Source organism: Electrophorus electricus, chromosome 3 (genome assembly GCF_013358815.1).
Source record: "Electrophorus electricus isolate fEleEle1 chromosome 3, fEleEle1.pri, whole genome shotgun sequence".
NCBI lineage: Eukaryota > Metazoa > Chordata > Actinopteri > Gymnotiformes > Gymnotidae > Electrophorus > Electrophorus electricus.
Window position 1 is genome coordinate 7,781,693 of NC_049537.1, and position 12,898 is coordinate 7,794,590.

The following is a 12,898-nucleotide window of genomic DNA, read 5'->3' on the forward strand; positions in this document are numbered from 1 at the left end:
GTGGTGGAAAATGACCATGCTAAGATCCTGTGGGACTTCCAGATACAGACAGAAAAGATGGTAATGGCTAACCAACCATATAAACAGTGGATAAACAGCAGATGAGGGCCTTGATGTGATATATATCAAGGGTGGTCAGCAGTGATAGATGCGGCGATCCAAAGTAATTGCAACATCAGGAACAAGGAACACAAAAAGCTCAAGAAATACCAAGGGCTGAAAGAAGAGCTAGAAAAGATGTTGGGGCCATGACCCCCAAACTGGGAGAATGGCTCCAACAGATCCCAGGAACAACATCCAAGACCTTTGTCCAGAAGAGTCCTGCAGTCCTGGGAACAGCTAAGAAACTACACAGCACTCCCAAGCTCCCAGGTTTTTATATATATATATAAAAGAGCAAATATTGCAGTGAACTACACAAGGTTTACAAAGAAACAGGACGTTTCAGAAAGAGGTTCCAGTACTTTGCTTGCACAGCTAATGAAAGACCTTTGTCTGAAATGTCCTGGTTCTCCGGAAACTCTGTGTACTTCACTACAATTTGGAATATATATATATATATATATATATATATATATATATATATATATATATATATATATATATATATATATATATATAAGAGAGAGAGATAGGCAGATAGATACAGATATAGATATTCGTAATTGTAGTGAAGTACACAAGGTTTTCAGAGAAGCAGGATGTTTCGGACCAAGGTCCTTCATCAATTGTGCAAGCAAAGTGCTTCTGAATATGTAGGAGGAGGAACTATGTAGAGAGAGACACACACAGAGAATGTATAGAATATTTTAGTATATTTTAGTAAATTACCTCGTATGCTGTTAAAAATTAGATTTATTTTGTTTTTGAAATGCTTTTGATGAGCTGCTAAATTTGTCTACTAAATTCAATCTACATATGAGTTAAATGTATGATATTATTGGGGACATTTTAACACTTTTTTATCTGTCATAAATGTACATTTCTTTGCCATTAAGACCATATTATGAACCAAATGTTAAGCACACTGAGCCTGTGAAAAGAAGTGGTTGTCCCTCAATGCCTGGTACAGCCATGCAGTCAGAGGTCAGGGCAGACAATGACATGCTCCACCCACCTGCGCTTGGCCCCGGTGCAGCATAACACAGATTTTTCCGCCTGATTCAACCTTTTTTGGGTCTCACTCATCACAACCGCCATGGGGCAGTGATCACAGCAGCAGCTATGATGGATCCAGAGCTTAAACCCATTGCACAACAGAGCGAGGTCAAACAAGAGCTGTAGGGCAGTCACAGACTGGGGGGAGGGGCATCTGCTTCACCTTCAACTTCAGCTTTCCTTCAGTTAGAAGAAAATACTCCAGTTTTTAACTAACTTATGCTTGCTTGGCTAAATGCACTTAAGAAGTATTTTGGGAGGAATTTGTTTTCCCTCTGAAATTACTTAATTTCCCTTATATGTGTAATGTGATCCCTGTTCATTTGCATGTCACACTTTTCATGTTGCTCAAAATACGCATAAACATTTCATGACCCAGTTAATAAGAATTCAGAGTTTTCTGTGATGCAAGTGAGCAAGTCGAGGGATAAACACACAGAATAAAGTTTTAGGTTAAAAGCATACAAGCATAAAATAAAACATATAATGTTCCTCTTGTTTTTTTTCTCAGTGCCATTAGACTAGGCATGGAACAATCCCTCCGACATTTGGCCAAGAAACCATGCATTAAATAATTTCTCTAATCCTCTTTTTCTCCTTCTCTTCAAACCCCACAGAACAGGATGTGACGTGGATGGCACAAAACGAGCGAGAGGCAAGGTTTCAGCTAGGTAGTCTTTATTGTCCATGACAAAAGGAAGAAAAAAAAAAGGAAAAGTAGACACGAGGAGAAGTCAGCATTTCAGCGGTGCTCGTTAGTCACTCTGCAGTCTGCTAATGCACAGCGCTGACTTCAGGTACCTGTGGGCTTAAATAAAAAGAGGAAATAAAAAGGAACAGATGCATTGGGTTAATAATCAGGTAATTGTGAGCGGGGCAGGTGTGTAGTGCGGTCCTTAGCAGGAGTGGGCGTGTCCCTCCTGCTGGACGACCGGCCTATTGTGACACAGGACTGGGACTAGGAACTTTAGGCTACATAGTAAAACCCTATCCTTTTCCTCCTCTCATTCATATAGTCTGTGTGTCCTTTGCTAAATTGTCTACCGAATGTACACCTTTTAGTATATCTATGCATTTCAACAAAGGTCTGCTTCAAACTCTTTAATGTTCATAAGGGGACGGGCTTTGTCATTTTCATGAGTAATGTACTGCTAAATGGAAATGAAATCTTTATGCAAAGTGCAAATCCTTTTGACTGCTTAATAGGTTTTACGCCTGAACAGAAATCGTATTATGGTCTTATCTTCAGATTCATCTCCTACTTTTTCCCATATAGGCTAGGTATTCCTCTCCAGTTTTCACTCTGAGATATCTAGGTTTCACATATGCAGTTCAAATCCTGGGTGGAATTTAACAATAACAAAATTTACTGAAGAAAGAAACGCTCGTAATCTTTAGTATTAGACTAACTCAAATAAAGTTAGTCTAGTACTAATGCCAGAGTTCAGAAAACTTTGCTTACTTCTATTAACTAAAAGCCAGTGCCATCAGAAGGATGATTGTATGTAATATCCCACATGTGTGTTATTTATAAGATAGGAATATTAAGTATTATGATCAGAAGCATAAGGTTCCATTTCACAGACATATGTTAAATTTGTGGTTCTGTCAGCTTGACAACATGATTGATTAGTGTAGTTCCAAATGTCATGAGATTAATAATTACAGCATACATGATTAATTAAAAAGCACTATCAAACATTAGCCCCCTTAGCCACACAAAATACATTTAAAGGTCAAATTTTATAATTAGTTTATTTGTAGGAAAACACAAAGATGAGTGTGCAAATAAGCCTCCCTGACTCCTTTAACAGAATGAGTCTTTTTACAGTGCTGTATCAATTTGTGCAGCAATTGGGATGTAAATTAGAGATCTGACATAATGCTGAGAGCAGAGGTCTTCTCCACAGTGAATAATAGCAGGTAAATTAGTTTCCTTCTCTTGGAATTAAAAAGCTCTTAGTTGCTGAATATACAATGTTAAGCAGGTCAGGCCCATAGCTGTAGTCACATAGCCTTCCACAGGGAATGGTGAAAGATGGATAATATCCTCATGCGTATAACTAACCTACATACTGCATCTGAGCAATTTACCTTGTCTATACAACTGGACCTCATTTCTAGTCAGTAGCCAACAGGAATACAATGATTGAGTCTGGCCCACCTTGCTCACAGGTAAGCACAATACCCAGTCCAGGTTACCCGGGACTTTTTTTTCTTCCTTGTTTATATAGCTTCGTGAAGAATCTTCACACACTAAGGCCCCAGGAGGATGTCTCGCTTCATAGCATTGGTGGTTCAGGCCACTACGTTATTGTGATGTCCATGAAGGGAGAGGGGGAACAGCTGAGGTACAGTGATAAGGGTGGAGCTGTCTTTGGTTCGCACCAAAGCCTAGCACACCCCCAACTCTGAGTCACGTAGCAGCCAAGCCTGTACTCCAGCAGGACTTGCTCACATGAGCAGGGCACTGGGGTAGCCATGATGAATGGGTGTCGTCTAGCCATGCGGCAGGGCGACGCAATAATGATGTAAAACCTTCAGAATGACCTCTTATCCAAGTGTGAGCATAAGCACATGGGCACGACACAAAGAAAGATACATACTGGTATACCTCATACTTCGAATTATTTGACTGGCACATCTGTACACTTATGTATATCACTTTAATGTACTTGCCTATTTTACATACAAGCTGGTTTATACCCATTACCCATTACTAATAGTATTTCCGGTTCATTAAGAAGGACTTTTAAAGCAGTAATGATTAAAGAATTCAGAGGTCTTTTATATCAGCATGATTTCTTGATAAATCTCATTAGAAAGATTTGTTAACAGCTGTCTGCATATATCACAAAGATGAAAACTGATGAGGAGAAGCGAATTATGTCTGTTTATGCAAGGCTTGCCAGCAATTGTTGGGCCATCAAAATTATTTAAGGACTGTCTGACAACTCTCACTATAAGTCTAATCAAAATGTAAATCAAGGCATTACACAGATAATTAAGTTCCAACTTTGCTTAACGCTGCAAAGGCACAAAACCAGTGTCTGGATGTGTTCTATTCCAGGGCAAATCTGAGTGTTACAAAAAAGATATAAATGCTAATATACATTAATATGAAAATTCAAATAAACCACTTTTTTTTTTTATTAGTCAATGAGATACATGATACACATACATGACAGTAATAAATCAAGTAAATAAAATAGGCACTGTTATGATGCATATCCACCTTAGCTGTTATTCAGCATTGTTAAAGCCTGATATTTGATGGACAATGTATAATTATCATGTTATTACACCATCCTTCAGACAGGTTATGTACAAAGAGGAAGAAATATGAAGAAATCATCTTACAAATGCCAGGGCTCTTTTTTGTCTTCACTCTCCATGACTGAGGAATAACATTAGTCTTCTTTATGTCTGACCTTTTCTTTGCCTCTCTCCAGAATAAACTACCAAACTCTTCCCCCTCTCTGTCTTAGCCTTCACATTAATGTCAGTTTCCACATTCATCTGTGAGAAAGACATTACAAAGCCTGTTAGACCAGGAGAGAAGCTGTAAATCACAGCACTATACTGTTGTGTAGTCACCCAGTAACAGCCCAAACAAGCATTCATTTTTGCTGAAAGATGTAGGGCAATTCGTAATTAATTGGACAATAACAAAAAGAAATTGTGTTGCTATGACTTGACCACACTGTACTTAAAGTGAACAACGACTATGAAGTTAAAGTTCAGACAGTCAACAGTAACCGACAGCAGATGTGGTGAGTAAGGCTTCTCTCTCAACACCCTTGAGTTTATTGTTTACAACATACAATGTCTGCATTCCTTGTACAATAGATCAGGCTGTTTTATCTTCATAACTGGTCTTAGATGGTTGCGCCAGGTAATTGGCATCACATATAGGGCTGACATGCAGGCTTAGCTGCAATGTGCCTTTGGCAGTCCAGCAACAGTCCATAAAAACCCAGGCTACAGTGATTTGACAGTGGTCAGAGTGATGCAAGGGCTGACATTTTCAGCCAGTGAATAAGTTGTCTCAAGTTTAAGCATCATAACAAACAGGGTACATAACTAACCTCATCATCCTGCTTTCATGAATGCTGCTTTTTATGCAGCTATTAACTGCAATCAGATTCATTTATGTCTGATTCATTGGAGGTTTGGGCTGTATTCACATACATCATTCACACATCTAAACTGTGGCAACTAACAATGCTTAGCATATACATTACCAGGTATAAATTCAGGAAAGCGACAAGTAACATAGGACTTAAATCAATGACTATGTCCATTCTTCAATACTCTTTAGCTCTACAGTAATATTTTACTGGCATTTAGCATTCATCTGATTATGTTGCTATAGTGCTTCTGTAGATTCCTTATGTTCATAGCTAGGAAAAAAGCTCTATCATGTCCCAGGCATGTTCATAAGCCAATACAACACACCAACGTCATACATAAATAAAAGTTTTGAAAAATAACTTGTTTGTCAAATTTATCCTCTCCTTCCATTTCTTTCCTAACAGAGCAAACCAAACCATTGATCAAGCCATCAGTCCAGTCTCCAAATAGAGGAATAAGTATCTGTCAAAGGGAGTGAGTCCATAGACCTGATCTAGTAGTCGATAGCGTAGGGCAGCTGGCCAGCTGCCTTTGTACCTTGACAGAACAGCCCAGCAATGACTTATGGGAGATGATTGGGAACAGGGTGACCAATCGGCTTCAACAGCAGCAGAAGGCTAAATGGGCCTAGGCGACCTTAGTTGTAATCCGTCAGACAGAACGTTCCACAACAAGCATTTACTCTCTGAGGCATCATGCATTTCCTCACACTCCATTCTTCACATTTGGGATGGACCCCTCAAGAATTTGAAAAGACATAAATCCAGACTGGATCTGGCATTGATTTTCTGTCATGAATGAACAGTGACTGCCAATCGTACTGACTGGTAATGGGTACAATCTTGTGCCAGGGCTTTCTGTTTTTACCTCTCCCCAATGTCCTTGGGCTGCTCCTACCTTGTGCTGGCCTCTGTTTGCTGGAAAGCTTGGCTATCTGGCACCACTCCCAAAGATTCATTCCAATATTTATTCTGGTTGGCTCTCTGTTCACTCTCTTTTAAAGACCTTGACTGCCATGCATGTAATAATCAAGCTTAACGATACAAGTTGAATGTCATTATTCTGTGGTGAGATACAAAACGAGGAAAGTTTGTCTTCCTTCATTATAACTGTACAGATTCAAGCCAATATGAGTCTGATATGATATTAATATATGTTTTGTGTTGTCTTGTTTGCATAGTGTTTAGTTAGAGTTTGCATGACACTTGAAACACAGCTAGAGAACAGGAGTTGGAGATGTTCCCTCTTAAATCATTAAATGCTTGTCAGGCCTTGTCAGGCCACACACAGTCAGGCCATGGCTGCAACATGTCAGAGAACTGTATGATGGCAAAAAGAAAGTACTCACTAACAAATGACAAGACCTTCTTGGCTGCTTCAGTTTTATCACCTCCCTGCCATTTACACACTCAAGCTGCTCTCCTTGCTCCTACCTTGTAGTCATAAATGCTTCATTTGCATTTAAAGACGTGACAAATCTAGTGCACCTGACTTCACATTTTAAGGTTATGTTTTCTGGTTGAAGATGCATTTACCCTTGATACTGAGCCAACTTTTGTATTTTTGAAATATTGAGTTGTGAATGAAAATACATTTAACAGACTCTTATCCCTGACTTGTTTTTCCTAATATAATTAGGCAGTAAAAATAGATCATAAACAAAATGGAAGACAAAAAATACCTTTCACAAAGTTTTTTCTTCAGTCTTACCATTAGAAAGTGTGACAGAGAGAGAGAGAGAGAGAGAGAGAGAGAGAGAGAGAGAGAGAGAGAGAGAGAGAGAGAGAGAGAGCAGGAAAAACATATTTATTACCTGATAGTGGATTGATTGTTGACCATGCAAAGATTTGAACATTTGTTGTGGACTTTCTTGTAGAACATAAGCACAGAAATTAGGTAAGTTTCCCTTTCTAGTTTTTTGTCAACCTATGTAAGCTCCTGGGCTAAGCAAAGTCACACAAAGCAGCTAAGTGCACTTCTACAGCCTTGACATGAGACTTTAACCAGTGGTACACCTTTGAGAACATGCTGATGATGCATATGGATGTACACATTACCAGAGCTTAAAGGGGAGTTGGCAAGGAATATATAGGGGCACACCAGGTTTTCCAGTCCTGAAGAAGTTGCTGATGTTACTGATTTTGCATTTCTGTGTGCTCTCGGATGTTGATTGGTTAAAAGGTAATATAAAACCATGCCTTTCTCCACTTTGGCATAAATCACTACTTATTGTTCAATGCACCGCTCAACCTTACACAGTTTTTGGCCATACTAGGATTTGTGACATAAGCACTCTTAAGGGATTCTGGCTCTGTCAGCGTTACACTCAACATTGCCACTGTGTACTACTTTGCAAAACAGACACAGCTTTCTGAATAGCTCAGGTTGACCATCTTCAAATCAGACCTGACACTCCCTTCCCCTTGCAAATCACACACCCACCACCTTCTTTTCCTTATCTTAATTGATTGGGTGCATTTTTCCTCCCTTGGCATTCTGTCAGAGACATCATTACGCATTCAGAGTGCTGTGCTTGGCAGGCACCGAGAGCAAGATTTCACTGCATCCATTATCCTCCTCCACAACCTCACCCAGCGTTAATGATAGAATCATTAGCACCATCAGTGCAGGAACTTGTGTCTCTGGACTAAAAGCGCTTTTGCCTTGCCCAAGTCAGTGACTGGCTTTCTGTATAGGCATGCATGTGTTCATGTGCACTTATAAGGGTATTGTACTTTCATGATGGTGCATACTTGCAATATTTGTAAGTATTCCTATATTTTCACAGGTGTGTATATTTGTCACCAGTTTGTCCTTATGCATTATTGGAATCATCTGAAGGGCAAGGGAATAAAGAACCTATGCGTCACTTTGTCTTTGTTTTGTTTATGTGCATGTGTGTGTGTGTGTGTGTGTGTGTGTGTGTGTGTGTGTGTGTGTGTGTGTGTGTGAGAGAGAGAGAGAGAGAGAGAGAGAGAGAGAGAGAGAGAGCAGAATTGTATTCAGACTTTGGGGGGGGGGGGGGGTGATTAGTCTCTTCCAATATAAAAAGAAAGCAATGTGTGAGAAGTATTTTCCCATGGCTGACCCCTATGCCTACACACAAAAGACAGCAACATTAATCAAAGCCAAGCTGGGCTGGAAATCAAGTCTGACAGTGGCTGGGCCCATCTACAACAACACAGATAATATGTAGCAATCAAGCACTCCTAACAAGCTTTTATTAACAGATGTGCCACAGAGACAATCCAATAATGACCTAAGCAACTCCTTAACAATCAGAGACAACCAAGTCAGTGCTCTTACACAGGAATGCAGGGAGCCTCATCATTCATTTTAAAAGCTTACTTGTGGTTTTAGAATGTAGGGAATCCTTTATATATTTTAGTAATATGTAGTAAACAAGCTGTCAAAATATGGGGTCATAAGAGAAAAAGAGCTACTATCTTTCTGTTTGAGCCAGTTCAAACCCTTTAGATAAGATCATCATCACAGTTACTGTTGCATTGCAAAGCATAAACTTTATTAAAAATAAATTGCATAAATTAAACTGCATTGGACTTACTTCTCAAATCTAGGCATGTAGAGGCATATGCTGGGATATACCAGACCTTTCACAAAAACACAAAGAACCATTGCTACCATATGAAAGTCAGGACATTTCAGGTCATTTGTGTCTTCAGGGAAGCAGCGGTCATATGTGATTAGTACCTCAGACAGCGTAAAAATAACTAAAGCTCTTATTCAGATACTACAGTAGTTATTGTGGCTTGTCAGATGCCACTTGTGCATTTTCCTCGTGTCACTTGTTCCTTGGAACACATGAATGCATGAAAGGCCACACACACACACCCTCACAGGGAGGATGCATTTAAAACCATCAGGTTTCAGTCTTATGATAAATGTTACCGATTCATTTCTGGGATATCTAAATAGTTCTTTACATAAATTTTATCTTTCAAGGTCTGTATCACTGTATCAGTCTCAACTCACACCCTGTCCTGAATGTACAGCATCACAGGGCATGGCCACTGTGTCTTTCCAGGCAAATCCAGCACAGGTACAGAGGCAGGTCTGCTCTGCATGAGAGTTTAGAAGTGTTGCTGGACCTAGCTGGATCTCTTTGATGTCCAGCCAGATGAGCTCAGCCACTACACCTGTGGCTCTTTAGACTCCTGTGCTCGATAAAAACAAACACACACACAAATAAATTACATATCAAAACCGCAAAACTATTTGTATGAATTACAAGTCAATGTATTATGTATCTGCAAATTTAGCACACAGGAACAAACTGGGAACTGACCTACAGCATGAGAAGTTTGTCTTACATAACATAACAACCTTCGTCTGACTTTGTAATAATGAGTGGACCACTCCAACATCTCTACATGTTGAGCTGTTCAGTGCTGTACTTTAACTTTGTGCTCCAGAAGCTTGGCACATGGCCCAGAAACCCTTTTATGTAATGAAGAAACTGCATACATACATGCACATGCCCTGGGATAGTGCCTATGCAAAGACTTAAAAGGCCAAACCTAAGCTTCAACAGTACTTTGGTGGGTTAAACAAGAGCACACAACAAACATTCTACAATAATCCAGTTCAAACCACTTTTAAGTAAAGTGAGTGAACTATCGCACAGGCTGTACTTTCCACCATGGCAATGGTCCACTAAATTTTAGCAAGGTTTCCCAAAATGTCTATTAGTGTTTCAAGCGTGAAGAGAGAAGACCGTTGAATTGGCGAGTTTGAGTTGGCTGGGGGAGTATGAGAGGGTGAGGGAATGGGAGAAAGGACACTTGGGAACAGTGTGTGTTGCTGATAAAATGCTGCTGCCTATTGTTCTTTAGCAAACACCTAAACTTAAACCGACTCAAAAACTGAGATATAGTAATAGAATGTTTGATCACTAAAGAGAAAGAGAGAAGAGAAATGGAGAAAACAGACCTAAAAAAATTACCCCTGCAAACTGTCTTTTGTATCATACAGTTTAATTTTTGGTTTGCTTGTTTCACAAATGAAAGATGGCAAACACAGAACAGTTGTTTGAAGAGGTCTAAAGTAACACAGCACACATATGGGCACAAGTCTGAGAAAAGACAATGGTTTATGGAACCATGACATACCTGGAGTGTTCAGAGTAATAAAGCTCATAGTAAATGTTTACTGTTAGAGATATGTTGCATAAACTCATGTGGTAAATACCATTGTAAGGCATGAGACACCACTCAAAAAAGACATTGCACACATGCTCTTCTTTGTGTATGTGTGCTAGCTGAGTGCTTCCATGACTCAAACTCTTCAAATGAAGGACTCGCTGAACAAAGCTATATCCCCGGAGGCCAAGACACAACTTCTCACTTCCCTCACTGCCTGTGAATATCAATAATGATGTAACATTCATTGTCACTCCCTCCTCCCACACAGACCTAGAAATACATCCATGCACACATGCACACAGCTCTCTCTACGCCAGCTCACACTAAGTGGAAAGGTATATTTACAAATAGCAGGCACTCTTGAACATGCCTGGTTAGAGCACTCCCCATAGCAATACCTGACATTCTCACTAACTTTCTCATGGTCATCTGAGGTCATCCTGGTTGCAAGAATCTGGTAAGAGTGCTGATGGCCCTGTTACCGTAGTATTAGTGATTGTAATAGGCCCTTTAATATGGGAGGTCACTGCTCCAAGGCCCTAGGGACAGACTCATTGCACTGACAGTTTATCATTTACATGCATTCATTCAGGCTCTGAGCTGCCTCTAATTAGATCGAAGTGCGTTCACACACTACACAGACACAACAAATGAGGATTCATACTTTCATGCGCAGTTAAATAGCACTCTTGTGAGTGCTGTGTTATGCTACAAAATGACCTTTTTCTTGCCTTTTATTCAAGGAACGTCTACTACTACTAAGGATGCGTCTCATTTACAGGGCTGCCACCTTCGATGGTTTCGAGAAACGTGTCTTTTTAACCGAGGATACAAGTACGTGTCCTTCACAGACTGATTTCCCACAAGCCCTTACCTCGCACGCAAAGCTACAACGGACGATGGAGCAGACGCAGACGAGCGTGGCCGCAACAGTTCGTTTTTAAATGTATGTTTCCAGCGTTTGTTGGTAAAGGGATGTCATGAACGAGTGAACTTTTATGTAAATGTAAAATCGTGAATATTATCGTGCCAAACTATAGTGTTAGTATAACACAGCTGTCTCATTAGCCAAGCACATTAGTTTAGTAGGTTAGCTAGCTTGCTAAAAGCTAATCAAGTTCATGTATATTTAATTAGCTGTGTAATGTTAAGTTCGTTATTAACTAGATTTAACTTGTTCTACAGCAGCAATAGTTACATTTTGCTCTTGATTATTGTGTAGGCAGCACAGAAAGCTCTGTCAGTAACTCCCCCAGCTGCCGCGTAGTCTCTTAATGCCACAAAGTAACCCCTCGGCCTCTGTACCCGCTACAGAGGAAGTGTCCTCCTCAGATCTCTGTTATTAAGGACGCTGCCAATCTAGCAACGGTCCTTTAATTTCGATGCACCCAATATCTCTCATGAAAAAGGACGCAGCAGTAAAATGAGGTTGATTATAAAGGTTGAAAATGCAATTGCAAATTAATTATAGGTGTCACCTCGCATGTACTGGTCTGAAATGTGCCTTTGGACTGTGGTCTGAAAGTTTAAGGGAATGCAGAGACAGGCTGCTGAACCACTCCACAGAGGCTTTTGTGTCACACACATTTGTGTATGAGATGCAGAAGGATCCTCACCAGGCTCTACATGATTTGCCTTCACTCTCATCTTAAGTATGGGAATGAGTTCTCCATCAACCCCATAAACACTGAACATATTCATGAATTGGGGTGTGCATATTCAGGATGGGGATGGGTCCCTGCATAAGGTTTTAAGTGGGCAGTTGAAAGATTTATTGTAAAGGCAAAAAGCTGGAGAACAGCTGGCTGAGTGGCAATATCCCCCCAGTGAATAACCCCCTGCTAAATCAGAGTTATGTGTTTGAACTTATTAAGGATATAATCTCAGGCATGCATATGGAATGAAGATCTGTTTCTTAAAAATACGTACCTAATAAGTTCTTTCTGAGTTCTCAGGCTACTACACATTCTTTATTTAAGAGTGGTCATGGAGGGAGAGAGCGAGAGACAAAAAAAGAAAGACTGCTCACTAGATTCCCTCTTCAGTGTGCTGTTTGAAGCTGCTTCACTGTCTTAAGGAAATCAAGGAGATACTGAGAGACTGCATCTGGGTCAAGAGCCCTTTGCTGGCTCTCTGTGTGTCTTGGTGTACCGTTCTTCTATTTCAGTATCATTTAAAGCAAAAATTGTACTAAAGATTCCTCACAAATAGTTGAGGCCAGTGTGGAAATTTGACCGCATTTTCACCACTGGTAGAGAACTGTCTTGCAAAAGTGTCATTATACTCTTCAAATCTTTAAAAAATAGATTTAACTGAAAAGAAATCTATTGTATAGGCAGTTTTGTGTGGGAGTGACAGTGTGTTAAAGAAGGACTTGCTGCGGTAAAAGTGTTCACTCTGTGGAAAGCAGGCCAGTCTCTAGGGAGACGGGCATCCTGTCTTCA